This window comes from Carcharodon carcharias, chromosome 12 (genome assembly GCF_017639515.1).
Source record: "Carcharodon carcharias isolate sCarCar2 chromosome 12, sCarCar2.pri, whole genome shotgun sequence".
Classification (NCBI taxonomy): Eukaryota; Metazoa; Chordata; class Chondrichthyes; order Lamniformes; family Lamnidae; genus Carcharodon; species Carcharodon carcharias.
In genome coordinates, this window is record NC_054478.1 from 45,809,000 (window position 1) to 45,832,877 (window position 23,878).

A 23,878-nucleotide genomic window follows, 5' to 3' on the forward strand; every position below is an offset into this window, starting at 1 on the left:
TTATAGGAAGGATGTGATTGCACTGGAGGGGGTGCAGAAAAGCTTCACCAGGATGTTGCCTGGGATGAAACATTTAAGTTATGAAAAGAGGTTGGATAGACTTGGTTTGTTTTCGTTGCAGCAGAGAAGATTGAGGGGCGACCTAATTGAAGTGTACAAGATTATGAGGGGCATGGACAGGGTGGATAGGGAGCAGCTGTTCCTCTTAGTTGAAGGGTCAGTCATGAGGGGACACAAGTTCAAGGTGAGGGGCAGGAGGTTTGGCGGGGGGGCGGAATGTGAGGAAAAACCTTTTACCCAGAGGTGGTGATGGTCTGGAGTGCACTGCCTGGGAGGGTGGTGGAGGTAGGTAGGTCAGGTGTTTCTCACGTGTCGGTGCAGACTTGATGGGCCGAATGACCTCTTCTGCACTGTGAGATTCTGTGAAATATCTGGCAGCAATCTACCACAAACTTTGGAAAAAATCATAGCCTTATAAACTGAGACAGGTTAAAGTAAAGCACTGTTCTGTTAAAAAGAAATGCAGAACAGAATGAAGTATTGTGATCGACAAGCTGTTTGATTTACCCTTACTAGTTTTAAGCAGGCCACACATATCTCACTCGCACAAACATGGTAGATTTCTGTACAATTACTGACAAGCACACGTGCAGAAGTGCTGTCGGCAGCCACCTTGCACTGGCAGGAGATAGAGAGTCCCTGGATTACTCCTAGTGCCATATGATAGTACTGTATGGAAATTGAAGGATAGAACAGATGAATGCATGGCTAGAGGGATGGTTTGAGAGGGAGGGAAATAGATTCTTGTAGCATTGGGACCAGTTCTGGGGGAAGTGAGACCTTTACAGGTTGCACCTCAACAGGGTTGGGACCAAGCAAACCCATTATTGAACAGGGTTGGGACCAACAGGGTTGGGAACAACAACCTCAAGTTGTTAGATCAAGTTGATAATTAGTGAAACAAAGTAAACAGTCCCATGTAGTTATGTTATTACTTCAGGCAACTTTGAGGGGAGTCTTTGCTTCTCAGCCCAAGACAAAAACCACAGCATGAGAAGAGGCTGTTTCCCAAGTTAACTTTGCCTGTCAGATAGTGACACCAGGAGTTAGATTCCACTAACCAATTTACAAACAACTGTTCAATAATGGGTTTGCTTCACATTTTATTCCCATAGAAAACCATTACTTAGACTGGCTTAAATGCTCCAAGTAAACAAAAAAAATCATTTCAATGGATGAATCATGATCCGATGGGCAAAACTTCAGCGCCAATAATTTGAAACAAAGTAAACTAAAGGCGTTTTTCAGCCTGCTTATTTTTGTCCCATTATCAGGAGAACAGCCAATGTGCCCTCTCACATGTTTATACTACCATCTGGTTTGAGAATGGACCAGGGAACATTGCACCAAAAGATAGGGAGACACACTATTTCTATTGGTGGGCAGCCCAAACTAATGGTCATGAACTTAAAATTAGAGCTTAGACCATTAAGAGGTGGTCATGAAGTATTTCTTCATGCAAAGGGCAGTAATCTGGAACCCTCTTCCTAAAAAGTTGCTGAGGCTTAGCTCAATTGAAAATTTAAAAACTGAGGAGATTGACAGATTTTTGTTAGGCAAGGTTATTAAGGGATATGAAGGAAAGGCAGGTAAATGGAGTTAAGAGACAGATCAGCCATGCACATCCTTTTCCTGTTCTTATGTTCCCAAGATAATTGTATCATATCAGACAACTACATGCATTCAGCAAGCCAAGGAATTTGATGTTAAGACAGATCCACACACTTATAATTGTGATATAATTAAATAAATTAACATAGAAAGGAACAAAGTTCTAAGTGGTCTGGCAGGCTTAAAAGTAGATAAATCTCCAGGCCCGGATGAAATGAATCCCAGGCTGTTGGATGGTGCAAGGGAGGAGATAGCAGGGGTGCTGGCAATAATTTTCAACACCTCTCTGACCACAGGAGAGATGCCAGAGGACTGGAGGACAGCCAATGTGGTACCGTTATTCAAGAAGGGAGGAAGGGATAAACCAAGGAACTAACAGGCCAGTCAATCTAACCTCGGTAGTGGGGAAACTATTGGAAGCAATTATGAGGGACAGAATTAATCTACACTTGGAGAGGCAGGGATTAATCAAGGACAGTCAGCATGGTTTTGTTAAGGGTAGGTCATGTCTGACCAATATGATTGAATTTTTCAGAGGTGACCAGGTGTGTAGATGAGGGCAATGCATTTGACATAGTCTTATTGGACTTCAGTTTTTGATAAGGTCCCGCATGGGAGACTGATAACGAAGGTAAGAACCCATGGGATCCAAGACAATTTGGCAAATTGGATCCAGAATTGGCTGAGTGGTAAGATGCAGAGGGTGATGGTCAAGGGGTGTTTTTGTGACTGGATGCCTGTGTCCATTGGGGTTCCACAGGGATTGGTGTTGGTTTCCTTGCTGTTTGTGGTATATATAAGCGATTTAGACTTGAATGTAGGAAGGTTGATCAGTAAATTCACAGATAACACGAAAATTGGTGGGACGGTAAATAGTGAGGAGGATACCTCAGGTTACAGGAGGAATAGACGGGCTGGTCAGGTGGGCTGATCAGTGGCACATGAAATTTAAACCGAATAAAGTGCGAGGTGATGCACTTGGGCAGGACAAACAAGGCACGGGATTACACAATGAATGGTAGGACCCTGGGAAGTACCGAGGGTCAGAGGGACCTTTGGTGTGCATGTCCACCTTAAGGTAGTGGGACAGGTAGATAAGGTGGTTAAGAAGGCATGTGGGATATTTGCCTTTATTAACTGAGGCATAGAATACAAGAGCAGGGAGGTTATGCTAGAACAGTATAAAACGCTGGTTAGGCCACAGCTAGAGTATTACGTGCAGTTCTGGAATCCGCATTATAGGAAGGATGTGATTGCACTAGAGAGAGTGTAGAGGGGATTTACCAGGATGTTGCCTGGGCTGGAAAGTTTTAGTTATGAGGAGAGATTAGATAGACTAGGGTTACTTTCCCTGGAGCAGAGGAGATTGAAATGGACATGATTGAGATGTATAAAACTCTGAGGGCATAGATAGGGTAGACAGGAAGGAACTTATCCCCTTGGTGAAGGGATCAATAACCAGGGAGCATAGATTTAAGGTAAGGGGAAAGAGGTTTAGAGGGGATGAGAGGAAGAATTTTTTCAACCAGAGGGTGGTGGGAATCTGGAACTCACTTCCTGAAAGGGTGGTAGAGGCAGATACCCTCATAACATTTAAGAAGTATTTAGATGTGCACTTGCAATGCCATGGCATACAAGGCTATGGGCTTAGTGCTGGAAAATGGGATTAGAATAGTCAGGTACTTGTTTGACCGGCATAGACTTGATGGGCCAAAAGGCCTTTTTCTGTGCTGTAGTCCTCTATGACACTTTCATGTTCACGCTATGATTCTACTTTGTGTCAGGATGCAAGCATTTGCACAGAACTGGTTCATTATGTTTAGAGGCCAACAAGGAGGAAAATTTGTTCCAACGGTAGACCAGGAAACCCATGAAAAAGATCTCTGTCATCACCCATTGCTGACACTGAGCCATTTACACTTGGGCTTACAGTCTACTGTGCAAGAATTGCGATTAAGAGATCCTTGTTGTTTGTAGTGTACATTAATGACTTAGACGTGAACATGGAGGTATGATCAGCAAGTTCATAGGTGACACAAAAATAGTTGGTGTCGTAAAAGGTGAAGAGGAAAGCCTTAGATTACAGGACGATATAGATGGGCTGGTAAGAAGGGCAGAACAGTGGCAAATGGAATTTAATCCTGAGAAGTGAGGTGATGCATTGTGGGAGGACTAACATGGCAAGGGAATACACAATGAATGGTAGGACCCTAGGAAGTACAGAGGATCAGAAAGACCTTGGTGTACATATCCCTGAAGGCAGCAGCACAAGTAGATATGGTGGTTAAGAAGGCATACTTGCCTTTATTAGTTGAGACATAGAATATAAGAGCAGAGAGGTTATGTTGGAGCTGTATAGAACGATGGAGTACTGTGTGCAATTCTGGTTACTACACTATAGGGAGGATGTGATTGCACTGGAGAGGGTGCAGAGGGGATTCACAAGGATGTTGCCTGGGCTGGAGCGTTTCACCTATGAAGAGAGACTGGATAGGCTAGAGTTGTTTTCCTTAGAGCAGAGAAGGCTGAGGGGGACCTGATAGAGGTATACAAAATTATGAGGGGCATAGATAGGGTAGATGCAAAGAAACTTTCCCCCTTAGCGGAGGTGTCAATAACCAGGGGGCATAGACTTAAGATAAGGGGCTGAAGGCTTACAGGGGATTTGAGGAAATTTTTTGCACCCAGAGGGTGGTTGGAATCCGGAACACACTGCCAGAGGGGATGATAGAGGCAGGAACCCTCACAACATTTAAGTATTTAGATGAGCACTTGAAACGCCATAGAATACAGGGCTATGGGCCAAGTGCTGGAAAATGGGATTAGAATAGATAGGTGTTTGATGGCCAGCAAGGACTCGATGGGCTGAAGGGCCTGTTTCTGTACTGTATAACTCTATGTCCCTAATTAAACTCTAGTGGAGTAAAAGCATCTTAAGGTAATTTGGCCAAAAACAAGGGTGGATTTTAAGGAGTACCCTATGCCATTGAAACAAGACCTGGTGGGTCCATCAGCAAAATTCAGTTCACAAGAGCTAGAAAAGAAAATTTTAAAAATATCTGTTACAGGAAAGATTCTTAGACATGCTCTGCAAATTTTAAAACTGGAAAACGTCAGTCAAACATGTCAAATGAACTGGCTGGAATCGGTGAGCTGTAACAAAGCACTGTTAATGTGGAAAGTAGAGCAGAATGAGGCAAAATTGTTGACAACTAATAGTAAAACTTTATCTAAGATGTTGTAACTTTTATTGGAACAGCCGACTACAAACACTACTGATTAAAAGAAAATGAAAACAATTTGCATTTATATAGCACAATTAACATTGTAAAACAATGCAAGGTACTTCATATGAACGTTATCAAACAAAATTTGCCACTGTGTCACATAAGGAGAGATTAGGGCAGATAAGGATTTCAAACAAGGCAAAGGATTGCACAATAAATGGGAGGATACTGAGAGTTATAGAGGAAGTGAGACACGTTGGAGTGAATGTGCACAGATCCCTGAAGTAATCAGGACAGGTTGATAAGGTGGTTAGAAGGCATATGGAGTCTTTTCATTTATTAGCCAAAGTAAAGAATTCAAGGGCACAGAGGTTATGCTGGAACCATTCAAAACATTAGTTAGGCAACAACTTGGGTTCTGTGTACAGTTCTGGTCGCCTCAAGACAGAAAGGATGTAATTGTACGAGAGAGGGTGCAGTGGAGATTTACAACGATGTTGCCAGGACTGGAAATTGCAGCTATGAGTAAAGATTGAATAAGGCTGGGGTTGTTCTCCGTGGAACAGAGGAGGTTGAGGGGAGAGTTTATGGAGATGTACAATATTGTGAGGAGCCTGGATGAGTGGATTGGAAGAGCCTGTTTACTTTAGCAGAGGGGTCAGCCACTAGGGGACATAGATTTAAAGTCGTTGGTAGAAATATTAGAGAGCTGTGGGGGTCTGGAATTCACTGCCTGAAAGGGTAGTAGAAGCAGAAACCCTGAAGTCATTTAAAAAGGTATCTGGTTAGGCACCTCAACTGCCATAACCTGCAGGGTTACAGATCAAATGCTGGAAAGTGGGATAAGGATGGGTGGCTTGTTTTTTGACCAGTGTAGACACAATAGGCCAAGTGGCTTCTTCCTATGCTGTAAAATTTCTATGGTTTAGTGTAAGTTTTCAGAGTTGCAAATCCCAGAATTTATTTTTCAACAATCTCAAATCGATGAGAAGACTTCAGAATGTGCAAAGTGGTTAAAAGGTTAGAATGCTCTAGGATCTTTGAAGGCAGAGCAAATTTAAAGATGGGTTTCATAGAACATAGGAGCTCATTCAGCCCATTGTGTCTGTGTTGACTCTTTGAAGAGCTATCCATTGTCAACAACCTAGGTTTCAAATCACCAAGCAAAGTACAGTATATTTCAAAGGAAGTTACACTTCATTCCAAGTTAGGTAAATTAGGAAGAGGAAAATGACTAAACAACACTCACCACAGACATGTCCTCTGGGTGACCCTAAAGCACCACTAAAGCAGTAATGTTTGATGCCAATCAACTTGTTACTCAAGTTATCAAAAGAAAGCCTTAATATTGGGTGCCTACAAAGAAAAATTGACCATCAATATAGACTATGAATTTAAGTTCACAAAGGCTGTAATCATGGATATCAATGTAATTACCATATTGCTACTGGGTGAAACCTAATTATGCAATATTGTGAAGCATACAGCTGAGTAGTTACAATAATTTAGATTCTACCGATTCACGGTGATCACCAATACTTTACCTTGTGATGGCAATTAATGTGTACCACAAAGGTAATTAATTCTTCCTAACTTCTCTATATATCTGGCAAACAACAATTTGCACTTCACTGAGTGATAATGTGAGCCTTCTGTTGGTTGGCCTGGTTAACAAACAATCTTTCAAACTGGTTTTTCTCGGGTAATCTGGAACAAGTTAATTTAGTCAACAGTATACAAAGGCCTAGATATGCATTTGTGTATATATAATTTTAGAAATCAAATGAGGAGGATTACCATCTGCTGCCCTTCACTAATATAGGTTATGCTTTGGGATTTTCCGATTCAATACATCTGCCATATTGATGAACTGTGCGGAATTTACTGAGCTTCATACCTAGACCTTCACAAGGTGAAATATTTGCCAGTATATTCACTCAAATCTGTTTTCTTTTTCCCCCAACAAGGAGGGATTAAGCTACACTTGTTAGTTCAGAGGTTCTGGAGCCTGTTAATTCTATCAGCATACACTCACTGCTTAGCCAATGATATCTGCACTGACTTGGCCACTTCCATCAAGTGGATGACGGCTGTAGACCCAAAGGCCTGCTGTATGGCGAATTGGTTGTTATGACATGGCCGATGGTAAATGGTGAGCTGCTCAAATCCCAAAGGGAAACTTGAAACAACTACCATAACTGTTTTGCAATTTGTATAAATTTCAAGATGGTTGCCTTGAATTCAGTAGTAATAAGACCACAGAGTCTTATAGGTTTCTTACAAAACTAAATTAAACCTTTATTAATAGAAGAAATTATTTTAAGCACACACATAGATCTACAAATTACAACTATGATAACTTCTAAATCCCCTATTTAATATAACTCCCCGTTACACTTTCTTTCAGGCAACAATATGACACAGGTTTTAAAAGACCTAGGCAAAAAAAACACAGCCCTGAACAATCCAGTTCAGAGTGAGTTTTCTTAACTTCAGTTCATTGTAGTCAGTGAGGCTTAGATGCTGGAGGTGTTTCATACTTGTTTTTGATCTTAGAATGCATATCCTTACACACAGCCTTCTCTCCTTTATACATATATTCCCCTTTGAATGCAAATTTCCATTGTTTCACTTCTTCTTTGGACTTTACCTCTCTAATAATAAAAATCTCTCATAGTACCAATTTTACCAGTAATCTTTGGTCAAAATATACACATTGTTTCTTAACTTCTCCTGGCTAGGTGAAAAATTTCACCTCCCTCTTTTGAATTCAAACTAGTCTCGTTTATTTAAAAATGCAAATGTTCCCTTTACACCTTACATTCTAAAACGTCCCTCACCTACTTAACATTACAAATGTAGCTTCTCTTCTAATACATCAAAGCCTTCAGACCAGCTGCCTTTAATTCAATTAAGTAACACACACATACCCCGCCCCCCCCCCCCCCCCCCAACAACTATTACTCTGCAGAGACCCCATTATTGCTCTACTTGACAATAAATTCCAATAACATTATGAGAATTATTATATCTTCCTGACACTGACAACTTCCTGGGTATCCATTCCTCCACCACAAAGACACCTGCAAGCAAGATCTGAAGATGGTAGTCAATTGGCACTGACAACTTGGGAGACAATCTCTGACAGCTGTGACCTTTGGCAGCTGACTCTTTTGAAGGGCACTGGAAGAAGAGGTGGGCAGTAACAAAAAGCTCAGCTGGCTGAGAAGAGGGCCCAGAGAAAACAGAGGCCAGTGAATCTTGCACTTTCTCAACCACTGTCACCCTCTACAGCAAATGTGGCATAGACTGCCATGCCAGAGTGGGACTCCTAAGGCACACCAAGCAATGCCAAATCCAGGGTTGTTGACCAAGGCACAAACTATCGTCTTATGAGACAGAAGGCTGCCATAGTATTTAGTAATGTAGAAAATGGAATCTGCTATTAACTTCCTATAAATTCATGAACACTGGAAATATTTCATATGAAGTTTCATCAATGTTTTATGAAATGCCTTTTTTGGGCAATTACTCAATCTATTTGCAGATTTTAAATTATTCTTTTCCTAGATGAATGCTGTTTTACAAGGTGACCATGCCTTTAACATCTGGTTACCTATGCTATTCAAAAGGAACTTGCTCCATCTTATTCAACAGTGCATCTTTTATTATGTAATAATTGAACTTGCCATACACTTTTCAATAGTAAATAATTGCCATTCAAGAAATTACTATACATTGGTTAAAGCTAACCACTCACTCATTCGCTCACTTTCCCAGGACCGCTTCATCCAATTCAGAGTCGTGGGGAGTTGGAGCCTAATCTGACAGGCAATGGGCGTTGGGTGGTATACACCAAGGACAGAACATGAGCCCATCATAGGGCACACACTCTCACACCGTAGCTAATCCAATCCACCTAACCAGCACAGTTTTCTATAACTTCATGTTGACCATGATTTTGATTTACCTAATTGGTGTCAAACAAATAGGTCTTTAATCCACAAGCTAATGTCCTGACCCTTTCTAATAATCAGAACATTAGCAATTTTCCAGTCTTCTGATATCAGCACAAAGTCCAACATGTTGTGAAAAATATCAGAAACAGCTCCTCTTAAAGCAGCTTTTAATAGCAACAACATCAAATGGAGATGTACCATGGATCATAAGTGAGAACCGATAGTGCGCAATCACATTTTCAAATCATAGTAATGACTACCAAATGTTGAAAGACAATTGCATAAATATGTACCATCTATTACAGTAAAATCTCGTTGAGTCGAATCTCAGGGGATACACCCACAAACTTTTGCTAAGCGGAGCTTCGTGACAGCTGAGGAGGCCCGATTTTCACATGAATGCATCTCTATGTAACCTGATATGTCTACAAATGCAACCTATGTCAAAAAAACAACAAATTTAAATGCCAAATGAAAATACAGTAAAGCTGTAAACATGTAAAGTATTTATTCAGCTTGTTCATACCTTACAATGGCCTGACCTTGTAAAAGGCCAGAGCTTTGCATTGAAAAATGTCAGGAGTTCGCTCTGGAAAACCTCAAATCTTTTTCTGCTTAGCATGCCTCGCCTTGAATCGGGTCCAGCCACCCGTTGCTGCAGGTGAACTCTATGCGGCCCAGCTTCTTTGCCAGGGCAATTATTCTTCCTTGCAAGGTTGGACCAGAGATGGGAGCGTTCTCTGCTTGGGCTGCCTTGAAGCACTTTAGCAGATCATCTTCAACATCAGGATAGGCAACCCTTCTCGTCCTCTTCCTTGCTGAAGTGAATGTTTACTTGTCAAACTGTTCAAAGATGTTCGCTTTGTATTTCATAATGGTGGACAAGCTCGATGGTGGAGTCTCCCATCCTTTGTAATGTCCATTTTCCGCTTCAAATCACGGTATTCCAACTTGCTGTATCAAATTCACCTTCCCTCCCATCGACAATACTTTTAACTTTCTCACAGGTTTAGCTGTACTTGCAAGCTTCGCATGTCCTTTCATAAGAGATATCTCGATGTCAAATGATGACTTGCACAGCACTTCAAGATCTTGCACTCCTGTGTAGTCCATCTCTCCTCTGATTCGTCAGCACGGTCATATGACAAGCTTAGGCAAGTTTGGCTAATCCAGAGTTATCAGTGTAGAATTTCGGCTTATCACGGACATTGTTTTATGGCATTTGCTATTCTGCTGTCGGGAACGGTTGATGACTTCAACATAATCAAAATTTCCTCTCGTCGGAGTTTGAATAATCGTGATTCCACTGCATATACATATTAACTGATTAAGCTACCAGCACTGTTATGTCTACTGTGAACAGTGACCGTACACAATATAGTTTGCACTATGCACAACTTTATTTTTTTATTTTCCCCTGTATAATTTGGGGTTGAAAAATTGGAAATCCAAGGGTTCATTTTGAGTTCTCAATATATCTTCAAAGGCTTTGATAAGAAAAATACACCCATGGAGACAAAAAGCTGCATTAATATACCCCAGATCTGACCACTTCCCATCCCTTTGAATAGCATACTTCTATCAAGCTTAAACTTTCCCGATCCTTGGATTATTTGGGCCATGTGCAAATAAACTGCAAGATTTTTAAAAAAAAACGAATATTTGAGATCAAATAAACAAGCCAAATTATGTCATTTTGAAGTGCATGCTCAACAAACCTCCCTTTTCAGGGTAATAGCTCACAAATAGATTTTTTTAAAAAATTTGAAGATTATGTTTGCCTGTCTCTCACCAAATATGTTAAATGAGAGACCCTCCTGTGCATAATACACAATAAAATGTCAAATCACTTGACTGCAGGTGAGGAATGTTCAGTTTCATCCTGCTGAGTGCATACACATGAAAAATAATGATCAGTCATTTTTTTTTCAAGGAATTATTCATGAGATATGGACTTCAATGGTGAAGCCAGCATTGCTCATCTCGAACTGCCCTTGAGAAGCTGGTGTTGAGTTGCCATTTTGAACTGCTGCAGCCAAGTAGTGACGGTTCTCCTACATTGCTGATGGGGAGTTCCAGGATTTTGGCCCAGTAACGATGATGGAGCAGTGATAGATTTGCAAGTCAGGATGGTGTGAGACTTGGAGAGAAACTTGCAAGTGTTGGTGTTCCCAAGCTTTTGGTGACCTTTGGGAGGTACTTTGGAGAGTTATGGCATCTTGTAGATATACAGTAGCCATGGTGCAGGGAATGAATGTTTAAGATGGCAGATCGGGTACAAATTAAGCAAATAGGCCATTTTGACCTGGATGGTGTTAAGCTTCTTATTGTTGGAGCAGCACTCATCTAGGCAAGTGGACATTATTCCATAATGCCCCTGACTTGTGCCTTGTAGATTGTGGAATGGCTCTGGGGAGTCAGGGGGTGAGTCACTTGCAACAGAATACCCAGCATCTGATCTGTTCGTATGCAGTGAAGTATTTACATGGCTAGTATAGTTAAGTTTTAGGTCAATGGTGACCCCCAGGATGTTAATGGAGGGGGATTCAGCAATGGTAATGCCATTGAACGTCAAAGGGAGATAATTAGGTTCTTTCTTGTTGGAGACAGCCATTGCCTGGTACTTGAATGTATGTCAATTGCCACTTAACAGCCCAAGCTAGAATGTTGCCCAGGTCTTAGATGTATGCAGCCAAGGACTGCTTCAGTATCTGAACTGGAACTGAAAATTCTGCAATCATCCCCACTTTTGACCTTATGGTGGAGGGAAGGTCACTGATGAACCAGCTGAAAATGGTTGCACTGAGGAGCACCTGCAACAATGTCCTGGGCCTGAGATCATTGGCCTCAAACAATCATAACCATCTTCCTTTGTGCTATTTCATTCCAACCAGTGGACAGTTTTCTACGATTCCCATTTAGTTCAATTTTACTAAGGGTACACAGTCAAATTCTACTTTAATGTCAAGCACACTCACTCTCACCTCATTTCGGAATTCAGCCCTTCTGTCCATGAGGTCTGGAGCCAAGTAGCTTTGGTGGAACCCAAAATGAACATCAGTCAGCAGGTTATTGGTAAATAAGTGCCACTTGAATGCACTGGCAATGACAACTTCCATGACTTTGCTGATGATGGAGAGTAGTCCGGTTTGACTGGATTGGATTTCTCCTGCTTTTTGTGGACCAGACGTACGTGGGCAATTTTCCACATTGCCAGATAGATGTCTATGTAATGCAACAGCTTGGCTAGAGGTGCAACTAGTTTTGGAGCTGGATGTTGTCAAGGTTCATTGCCTTTGCTGTATCCAGTGTGTTCAGTTGCCTTTTGATATGGTCACAAGGCTATGCCCCTTATTTTTAGAAATATGATTTTTCAACTTGCAACTGTCTAGAAATTTTGCATCCAGGGTGAAGGTGAAAAACATACAAATATTACCCTCAGGTGAGGGCAAAGAAAGAGGCATTTCCTATAATTAAGAGGCCCACCGAAACTCTTCACTGTCTAAGAAAGAGACATTAAAAATGCAAAGTGCTGGATGTTGAAACAATGGCTGCCACAAACAGGCCCATCCAAAACCCCTTGGAAATACACAAAGGGTGAAGTATTTCAGAATAAGGCTGCAGCCACCACAGAGAGATTTCAAGAAAGTTTTCAGCAGAGGAAATGGGCTGAAAGCTGGGCTCTTTCTCTTTTGTAACAAAAGTACCACCCAGCTCGGAAGCTAACTCTACTAGAAATGTACCAGTGAATGGAGATCTCATAATATTTGCAACATCATCTACATCTGACTGTATCCATGAAACCAACTAATCCAAATCACCCACAACATTTAAAAATCTATGCCTCAATGAGAATCAAAGGACACTTAACCATATATTCTTTTAACAGTGTCCATCTGCTAACCAATCAGCATTCTCTTCTCAAGTATAAATTGCTGTTTTCTCCTCAAATTGGTACTCTTGCCAAGTGTCCTGATGAGTGCAAGATGAAAAGTTTTCCCATCTCTTTCTTCAGAAATACACAAAAAAATTTTTATTGGACTCTAAGTTCCCTCATTTCTGATATATGTGTGTGTGTGATGTCATTTTTTCCCCCCTCTGATTCAGTGGTTAATAAAATTTGCTCTCTGTCTCAAGAAAACCCGCTTTGATTAGTTCCTTATTGCTCACCCCATAAATAGTTAAATACATTAGGATTCAGAAAAGGCATATAGTCATTAAAAAGAGACTTAAGCCTTTGTTGTAACCAACCAAGGTTGAAGAGAGAGGAGCCAATTCACCCCTTCCCCTCTGATCATAACAAGATCATGTGGGGTGAATCAAATTACTTAAAGACTGGTATCTGTGATTGTGATGGCCTCAGGAGGCAGCCAAGATGGATCACCCACACTCTGCTGAAGATGCGGGTGCTTCAGCCTTCTTTTACACTGATAAGCGAGCTGGGCTACAACATTACTGAGAACAGAAATGTTCGAAGAGTCTCCTCCTCCTGCAAGTTGTTCCAGTGTTCACCACATTTGTGACAAGATGTGGTGGGACTGCTGAACTTTGATCTGATTTGTTGGTTGTGGGATTACTTAGCTCTATCTATAGCATGCTGTTTCCACTGTTCAACATATATTTAGAATTTAGACCTACGAGATAGCTGCACCAGTTTGGCGCCACATTTTTAGGTACATCTGGTGCTGCTCCTGGCCATGCAGTTCTATATTCTTTATTGAAACAGAGTTGATTCCCTTGATGGTAATGGTAGAGCGAGGGATATGCTGGGTCACAAGGATTGGTGAATACATTTCCCTCATGTCAATTAACACCACCTGCCAGAAGCTCAGTCTATGTTTTTCAGGACTCAAGCCAGCTTGGTCAGTAGTGGTGCTACCAAGCCACGTTTGTTGATGATGTGCTACACACAGTACTTTTTCCAACTGATGTACAAAATGGTGGAGTCTTGATTCATCATCCGAGGGAGGATGATAGTTGGTAATTAGGAGATTTCCTTGTCCGTGGCTCATTCTGCTTCTAAAGTAGTAAATATTTTAGATCAATTTCGCACCAAACTCTGAAGGGGAAATCCTCAAAGTAGAAAATTCACTGGCCAATGCATCCTACATTACTGAATTAAGAGTCAAAATTGCAGAGGTTTTGGCCATAATCTCCCAATCCTCCTTGGAATAGGGTAGTGTCAGAGACTGAAGGATTGCAAATGCTACAAATGTTTTTAAAAAAGGGAACGGATAAAACTTTCAACTACAGACCAGTCAGCCTAATGTCAGTGGTGAAGAAACCAAGGCACAATAACCTAGGACAAAATTAGGAGCTAATTGGGCAAGTATGGGCTAATAAATTAAAGTCAATGAGGTTTTGTTAAAAGCAAATCATGTTTGACTAACCTGATTGAGTTCTTTGATGAAGCAATGGAGAGGGTTGATGAGCGTAGTGTGGTGGATGTTGTGTATATGGACTTTCAAAAGGCATTTGACAAGGTGCCACAAAATAAACTTGCCTGCAAAATTAAAGTCCACATGGTTAAAGGGACAGTGACAGCATAGATACAAAATTAGTTAAGAGACTGAAAGCTGAAAGTAGTGGTGAACAGTTTTTTTCCTGAGTAGTAGGAGGGTATACAATGTTTCCCCAGGAGTTGGTATCAGGACCACAAATATTTTCATGTATATTAATGGCATGGACTTGGGTGTACAAGGCATAATTTCAAAGATGATATGAAACTCTAATGCAATAAAACTAGAAGGGTAGTAACACATATCAATGGATTGGTGAAATGGACAGAAAGATGGCAGGTGAATGTTAGTGTAGTTGAATGTGAATTGATAGACTTTGGTACAAAGAGTGGGCATGTGAAATAAATTATATGATGTTAAGGAGGTACAGGAACAGAGATCAGGGATGCATGCACACATCTTTGAAGGTAGCAGAGCAGGTTGTTAAACAGTATATGAGATCCTTGGCTTTATTAACAGAGGAATGGGGTACAAAAGCAAGGGAGTTATGCCAAAGCTTTATAAAAACACTGGTTAGGCCTCAGTTGAAGTATTGTTTATTTCTGGGCACCACACTTTGAAAGTCTTGGAGGAAGTGTAGAAGAGATTCACTGAAATGGTACCAGCGATGAAGAACTTGAGAAAATTGGATAAATAATTGAAGGGAAACATTTACAGGACTATGGAGAAAGAGCAAAAGAGCAAGATTAATTGAACAGCTCTGCCAAAGAACCAGCACAGACATGATGGAGTAAATTGGTCCTTCAGTGCTGTATTCTTTCTAGGGTTCAACTTTGCAGAATTACAAAGGCTAAATATCTGTGTTTGATGTGTTTCAGCCTAAGATGATGACCAGAAGAGGGGCGGAGTGGCTGCTCATGGTATGGGAAAGTAAGTGTAAATGAGTAAAAGCATTATTGAAACATTTATGTTGTCTTTCCATCTCTGCTGATATATTCTAAGAAATGCTTTTACTTATCACTTGTCTAGATGGCTGTAACAGTCACAACATTCAAAAGTTACATTCAAGACACAGTGGTTAGCTTGACTGGCCCCTGTCTACTGAGTTGATATCCACCCCCTGCAACATGGTGCACTCGAATGTAGTATCTATGATCGGCAGGATATACTGTAATAACTCACCAAGGTTACTCCAATAAGAATCTTCCTCCCTTCAACTTCTCCAGCTGAGAAGGGCATGAGGAATAATGTTGTGGAAAATTCATTAAGACACACATCAACTTGACTAGGGCATGTATTGCCAGCCCTTCACTGTTGGTCAGAATTCCTTGCTGCTGCAATTCCAAAAAGCCCAGGGATGAGTAATAAATGCCAATGTTGCCCACTTCGCGAGAATAAATAGAAACAAACATTCTAAAGAGGAAGATAAAAGTAGTTTGATATAAAAGGATGTAACGTAGATTGGAAAAATAGGAAAACAACAGAATCACACCCTGAAGCTTAAATGTATGTTCAATTAAGCAAATGGATTTAATATGTACTACAAGATGCACAGCATAAGACTCACTCATCTAGGAAGCAAGAACCATTGCAAAAAAACTTTAAAATAATGAATAGAAAGATTAAGGCAAGTGAGGACCATAGTATAGAACCTGTCCGACAACCATTACAGGGTAGTGTGAATTTGGGTCCCCAAATGATAAATTTGAGCCTAAATGCACAATATTCCTGTCTAAATTTTACATTGTTCCTAATATTTTTAGGAAAGTGGTCTATATTTAATGGTAAACCCTCCCTTCCATCTAAAGGCAGTGAAAGACATCCTTTTAAGGCCAACATGCCAAGTACATGGAAGCAGAAGCACAGAATCATCTCTTCCATAATATTGACGAAAGACTGAAGAGTATTAATTTACTTTTACAATACGGAGGAAGAGAAGACAAGCTGTTTGATTACAGGTCAGAGTTATTCTCCAATTGATCTAACTGCTCTCAGTTTACCAGTACAATTATGATGCATGTGATTGTTCATTAAATAAAATTCCCACAGAGACAGTAAGGATTCCTTAATGCAATGTGGAAAAGCCGTAATTTCAGAATAGTCAGATTTTAAGTGCTGTTGTGGAAAAATATTTGGCAATATTTCAATCCTCTACCAACATTTGTCCATTATTTTACATCAGCTAATCAATGATTACTACATATTTATCTCGCAACTATACAAAACAAAGTTAGTCAGCATCTTTTCAAAGTGCCATCCAGGTGGAAGGTTATCAACCTGAAAAGTTAACTGTTTTTCTCTCCACAAATGCTGCTTGGCCTGCTGAGAATTTCCAGCATTTTCTGTTTTTATCTCAGGTTTCCAGCATCTGCAGTATTTACTTCTATATTTTTCCAGGACACAGAATTGTTTTCTTGCAACTTTGATACAACACAGAAACAGAGAAAGATTTGCCATTTAACATCTGTTACAGGTATTCAAATAAATGCTCTTCCAGCAAAGTATGGTACGCAGGGCACACTTTATACAGTAAATGAGCATTATCCAATGCTCAATTTTCAAGTTTCAAAATCCTACCTGCAGATTTCCTAAATAAGTAGGCCTACAGTTATTTGTGTGCACTGTGAACTAGGCTATGAAATTAACTATATGGACTTCAGCCTGAAGCCGGCTGTCTCAGCAGTATCACACTGAAGAGATCCATTGTAAAAAAAATTTAAAACATTGTTGGCACTTCCTAGTCATTAAGGCTATAAACTTTACAATTGTTTTTATACTGTTATGCCTATATTGACCAAATAGAACACCACCAAACTCTAATTCTCGTAAAAACTGACAGCTGGAAAAAAAGGTACCAAAGCAGAGTAGGTAGGTGGAATCTTCTGCAATAAAATTCAACACAAAAATACTGTTTATGAAAGAAAGGTAAATGTTTAATGGTAAGTTTTTACACAATACTCTCGTCACTATTTCCTACACTATACATAAAATTTAAAGTGCAAGTATATTCATCAAAAATACATTATCCCAAACATTACAAAATGAAATGAGTACACACACTCTTTCAGTCTTTCACTACTTTTCTGGTTTTCACTTAAATAGGTTGGGAACAGATATTCAAACAACTTCTTCTATGTACAGTCCCAAAGGCAACGTGAACACAGTCTCAGCTCAAACCATTGAAGAGAAAATTCAACATAAGACCAAATTCTCATGAAACTAAGCATTCCAACAGTAAAACAGAGCACTGATAGAGGAGTTGATCTGTTATTAGATTAAGGAATATGTATTTAAGATTAGGTGCCAGTTCAGCAGATAAATTTAACATTTAATAATCAAATATTTTTCCAAATCCCATATATACTCATGTAAAAGTATAATTTTTTGAGACTAATTTTCAAGACCAAAAGTCATGGGGCTGACTTTTACATGGGTTACGTTTGAGGGGTTGACATGCGTGCTTGATTTGGGCCCAAGTGAAATCCAAAAAAGATCAAGGCAATGGAATAAAGTAAAAACCAACACTACTAAAGAGTTCATATCAATTACCCAACATTTATCAATAATCACAAGGTTTGTCATTCATAATCTGATCCCTTTCACACAAGGTATATGAAAAATTACAGAATTTTAGGCCAAAAATTATGGGATCGGCTTTTACAAGATCAACTTTTCACAAGTATATATTGAATCTAAAGATTTTACTGTAATTATACAGTAACAACATTTTACTGTGTTGGCTACATTTAAACCACTTCACTGGAGGACTGCTTCTCTATAATATACTAGAGAACCCACTAGAACACACTAAAGCCTTCTGGATGGAACATTAAGTATTTTTTAATTCATTCACAGGATGTGGGCACCTCTTGCATTTATTGCCCATCCCTGACTGCCCTTCTGAACTGCTGCAGTCCATGTAGTGTAGGTAAACCCACAGTGCTGCTAAGTAGGGAGTTCCAGGATTTTGACTCAGTAACAAGGAAGGAACAGCGATATATTGCCAAGTCAGGGTGGTGCATGCTTTGGAGAGGAACTTTCGGGTGATCGTGTTCTCACACACCTGCTGCCCTTGTCCTTTTAGGTGGTAGAGATCACTGGTTTGGAACATGTTGTTGAAGAAGCCTTGGCAAGTTGTGACAATTCATCTTCTAAATGGTACACATAGCAGCCATTGGGTGCTGATGGTGGAGGAAATGAATCGTTAAGGTGGGTGGCAGGGGTGGGGTTGGGGATGGGATGTCAATCAAGACTGGATAGCATCAAGCTTTTTGGAGTGAAGTGTTGTTGGAGCTGCACTCATCCAGAAAAAGAAGAGCATTCCATCACAGTCTTGACTTGTGATGATACAAAGACTTTGGGGAAATCAGGAAATGAGTCACTCACCATAGAATACCCAGCCTCTGACCTGCTTTATAGCCACAGTATTTATGGGGCTAGTCTAGTTAAGTTTCTGGTCAACGGTGACCTCCCTGGAGGTTGACAGTGGGGTATTCAGCAATGGTGTTGGCATAGAATGTCAAGGAGAGGTGGTTAGATTCTCTCTTGTTAAAAGATGGTCATTGCCTGCCACTTATGTGACACGAATGTATCTTAACAGTTATTAGCCCAAGCCTGAATGTGTTCCAGGCTTGGCAGCATTGGCGGAGAAGAAAAGAGTTGACGTTTCGAGTCCACAAGGGCACCACCCCCCTCCACTTCTCTTCCCCCCACCCAAACCCGCACCCCCCCCCCACACACACCTTAAACCAGCTTATATTTCACCCCTTTCTTGGATTCACCTAGTTCTGTTGAAGGGTCATGAGGACTCGAAACGTCAACTCTTTTCTTCTCTGCCGATGCTGCCAGACCTGCTGAGTTTTTCCAGGTAATTCTGTTTTTGTTTTGGATTTCCAGCATCCGCAGTTTTTTTGTTTTTATCTCTGTGTTCCAGGCTTGCTGTATATGGACACAGACTCCTTCAGTGTCTGAGGAGTTGCAAATGGAACTGAAAACTGTGCAGTCACCAGCAAACATCCCCATTTCTGACCTTATGTTAGAGAGAAGGTAACTGATGAAGCAGCTGAAGACAGTTGGGTCCTGAAGAACTCCTGCAGCACAAGCTGGAGCAGATAACATGGCTATTTAATGGAGGCCTTGAAATAAATTTTATAATACGTACAGGGGGGAAAAAAAAACACTTAATTCAGAGTCACCAAGTAAAATATCCCAATGCTGCGGCTTTACCGCCACTTTATCTAAAAAACCTAAAGCCCAGTTGATACTACAGCATTGACTCTGGAGTCAACACATGGATAGAGATATCCTACACAGGTCAGAAGAAAGGAATAACAGTTCATGAGAAATATTCTTGGTCACAGTTGCATGCTAATAGACCCATTAGGTCACACTTATCACATTGCTGGTTTTTAATGAAATTTCTTTCTCTCACACCACCCAAATTAGAGGTGTACAGGCATAACATCACTAGTAAAGCAAACATGCACACAGAAATCCAGTACATGGATAGTTGTTCTGGTGTTGTAACTTAGAAAGGGCAAATTCAGAATCCAGTGATTGCAGATCCAGATTCTCACCACAATGAGTCACGTATTGAGGTTTCTTCTCTAAGTTGATAACAGTGAAACACAACAAGAAATATTCATACCTCACTCACTTCATGGCAAAGAGGAGGTTTGAGGCATTCCAAACTCAAATTCACTTGCCTGTTTACTGTTTAATAAATCGGATTAGTAGATTATAGCCTATGGTATGATGTCTACCAGATGGTTTATTTTTCCATTAAGTTCAGGAATGCACATGACAATGGAATCAACCAGCAAGTCGATACATAGAACATGAAAACAGAAAGTGCTAGAAAATCTCAGTAGGTCTGGCAGTATCCATGGAGGGAGAAACAGAATTGACTTTTCGAATCCAATATGACTTCTTTGGAACTGAAGAGAGGTAGAAAAACGTATAACATTTCCTCGACTCCTGAGCTTGCTACATTTACTTAGAAATTGAATAAATGAATGCCATCATCATTTCAAACATTTAAAAAGAGTTAACGAGCACTGATAATACTATCAATTCTGGTAGAATCATAATTAATACAAAGCTTCATGGGCTTGATTCTTCTGCTCTGCAAGCAGCATCACTATTTTGAAATCAAACAATAAAATCAGCAATAACAGTTGAGAACTAGCATATTTCTTCAAATACAGCTGGATAACTGCTCCTCTTTTGACTACGTCACTTGTACAGATAGTTGCATACGGTTCAGCATATATACTCATTCTTCAGCACTGTATATAACATTAGGCTGCTATTACTTAATTACGACATATGATGCAGTCAGCAAACCGAGATTCTGCTATCCAAAGCACATTCCTAATGGCTGCAGTTTTGGCACTCGTCTATCTCAGGGGACAATAGACTGCGGTCAGGATGTATACCACTTCTGTATTAAACATTGTTTGTGGTGGCTAAAGAGGGCGATTTGTGAGTGCCAGTCCCTTCCGCAGCTGGCTTGAAGCATTGGCTCAAAGTCGCCTGATGTCTTGCCTTCAGGCAGGCTGTGTTTTCTACCATCTGGTCAGTTCTTTTGTTCTCTGCTTTTTCCTTGCCTCCAGGCACTCTGGTCAGGAGCAAGGACTTCCCAGGCATCAACTCTGATCCTGGTCAACTTGAAGTCTTGCTTACAGATGCCCTTGTATCACACATGCAGGCGACCTGTTGGTGTCGTGCCAAAAGCAAGCTCGTCTTGGGCAATCTTTGGGGATGCATGACCTGGCCAGCAGAATTGTCGCAGATTCAAGAGGGCAAACATGCTGGGATCCCTCCAAGCAGGTGCACTGTGATGTTTGTGTTTAATGTGTAAGCTTTTTCTGAAAAAGACATTTTAGTTAAAAAGCGCTATAAAAAAAAAATTGCTAGTAGAGTGTGATAAGTCCCAGATCTATTGCCTTCTTGTATAGAATAAGCAATAAAGGAACCTTCTGTTTTTTTTCCACACAGGAAGCTGGGACTCAGAAGCAAATAGTTGTGTGTGTGTCTATATTCTTAATTGTTAAGTGACAATATACTTCAAATAGCAAAAAGGATGGGATCATCATTATTAGGGGCTTTTAATCCAACTACTATGGACTTTGTAGTTTATGTTGAGCAAATGGAACATTTTTTCAGTGCGAATGAGATTAAAGAGGAAAAGCAGGCCTCAGTGTTTCTTACACAGTCATCAGAATGAAAACGTTCACTTTACTGAGAAATCTCATTGTTCCTGACAAGGCAGCAGATAAAAACTTTAAAGAGCTTGTCGACGTTTGAAAAAGCACTTCCGATCCCAGACCAGCAATTATTGCCGACAGATTCAAGTTTCACTGAAGAGAACAGCATCAGAGTGAGTCAGTTTCCCAGTTCCTGGCTGAGTTGAGAAAATTAGTGGAACGCTGACTTTAAAGGTTACCTGGAAGAAGTGTTGTGTGATTGCTTGGTTTGTGGACTAAGAAAGAATTCTGTGTAGATTGTTAGTGGAGCAAGAGTTGACACTGAAGAAAGCGTTTGAGATTCCGCAGAGCAAAGAAATGGCAGTGAAACAAGCTGGAGCTTTGAAAGCGCATTCTAACAATGCCAAGTTAAAATAAAGTCAGGGTATACTCGCTTCCAAACATGTTACCACTGTAATGGAATAGCGCATAATGCAGAAGCATGCAAGTGGAAAATCACTGATTATCGCTACTATGGAAAAAAGGACACATACAGCGTGCATGTAGATCAAAGGCTGATCACAGTAAAGCAGTACTGCCAAGAAAAGGGCATCACGAACAGCACACAGACAAGTCGCACTTGAAAATGAAAAAAACACATTGCTTGGAAACAAAATACAAAAAATAATGCAAGTCCAGGCGCGACAAAGTGAAACTAATGGCAACAATGCACAACAGCAATCGTATTGCGTTCAGTCTGATCTGAAACTAGATGAAGGACTAAAAGTTGGCATTGCCTTAAATGGTAAAATGGTTGAATAGAGGTTGACACAGGAGCATCTATTTCTATTACCTCAGAGAAGACATGGGAGAAAATTTTAAGAAATGCCCATTGGAGAAAACACTCTTCCAGTGTACCACCTACACCGGTGCGCCTGTGAATATACTTGAACAGTGGGAAACATTTAAAGAAACAATTCAAAATCTTCAACAAAAATAATTCCATTGAAAAACAAAAACTCAGCAAGACCGACCCGTCTGTGACTCACTCAGGAAATTAAGGATAGTAATAGATTAAAAGACGAGGCTTATAATGTTGCAAGAACAGTAGAAAGTCTGAGTGCCAGCAGAGGAGCAAAAAGTTGATATAAAGGGAAAAAAAAATAGAATATGGGAGAGTGAGCTAGGCAGAAATGTAAAAACAGATTGTAAGAGCTTTTACAAGTATATAAAGAGGAACGGATTAGATAAGTAAACATTGACCCCTTAAAAAAAGAGACAGGAGAAATTATCCTGGAAATGAGGAAATAGCATAAAACCATGAGCCATAGGAGCAGAAGTAGGCCATTCAGCCCATTGAGTCTGCTCCGCAATTCAATGAGATCATGGCTGATCTGATAATCCTCAGCACCACTTTCCTGCCTTTTCCCCATAACCCTTGATACCCTTGTTGATTAAAAATCTGTCTATCTCAGCCTTAAATATACTTAATGACCTAGCCTCTATAGCCCTCTGTGGTAAAGAATTCCACATATTGACTACCCTCAGAAGAAATTCCTCCTTATCTCTCTTTTAAATGGGCGCCCCCTTCATCTAAGATTATGCTCTCTGGTCCTAGATTCTCCCACAAGGGAAAACAATCTCTGAGCATTTACCCTGTCAAGCCCCCTAAGAATCTTATAGGTTTCAATAAGGTTGCCTTTTATTCTTCTATACTCCAATGAGTACAGGCCCAACCTACTTAACCTCTCCTCATAAGAAAATCCCTCCATACCTGGGATCAATCTAGTGAACCTTCTCTGGACTGCCTTCAATGCCAGTATATCTTTCCTTAGATAAGGGGACCAAAATTGTTCATAGTATTCTAAGGGTGGTCTAACTAATGCCTTGTATAGTTTTAGCAAGACTTCCCTATTTTTATATTCCATTCCCTTTGAAATAAAGGCCAACATTCCATTTGCCTTCCCTATTACCTGTTGAACTCTTATGTTGGCTTTCTGGGATGCATGCACAAGGACTCCCAAATCCCTGTGCTGCAGCCTTCTGCAGTCTTTCTCCATTTAAGTAATATTCAGCTCCTCTATTCTTCCTGCCAAATTGCATGACCTCAAATTTTCCCACATTATATTAAATCTGTCAAGTTTTTGCCCACTCATTTAACCTGTCCTTATCTCTCTGTAGACTCCTTGCATCATCCTCACCACTTGCCTTCCCACCTATTTTTGTGTCATCTGCAAACTTCACATTCCCTACAAACTTATACATTCACTTTCCTCATATGAGTCATTAATATATATTGTAAATAATTGAGGCCCCAGCACTGATCCCTGTGGCACTCCACCACTTACAGGTTGCCATCCCGAAAATGCCCCTCC

At 40.4% G+C, this 23,878-nt stretch overlaps 1 protein-coding gene across 10 annotated transcripts in view; it reads right to left on the reverse strand.

Annotated features, from left to right (window-relative positions):
* Positions 1–23,878, reverse strand: part of spopla (speckle type BTB/POZ protein like a) — a 234,251-nt gene that overhangs the window by 64,451 nt on the left and 145,922 nt on the right. For 5 of the 10 annotated variants that reach the window (XM_041201292.1, XM_041201294.1, XM_041201296.1 and 2 more), the window contains one exon: positions 15,499–15,729. The exons of 1 other annotated variant lie outside the window; for it this stretch is intronic. The gene's annotated coding sequence lies outside the window, so the exon portion shown is untranslated. Of the gene's footprint in view, positions 1–6,147; positions 6,214–9,150; positions 9,283–14,247; positions 14,303–15,498; positions 15,730–23,878 lie in introns of those variants that run through there. 4 more of the 10 variants (XM_041201299.1, XM_041201301.1, XM_041201300.1 and 1 more) reach the window with 4 other exon arrangements.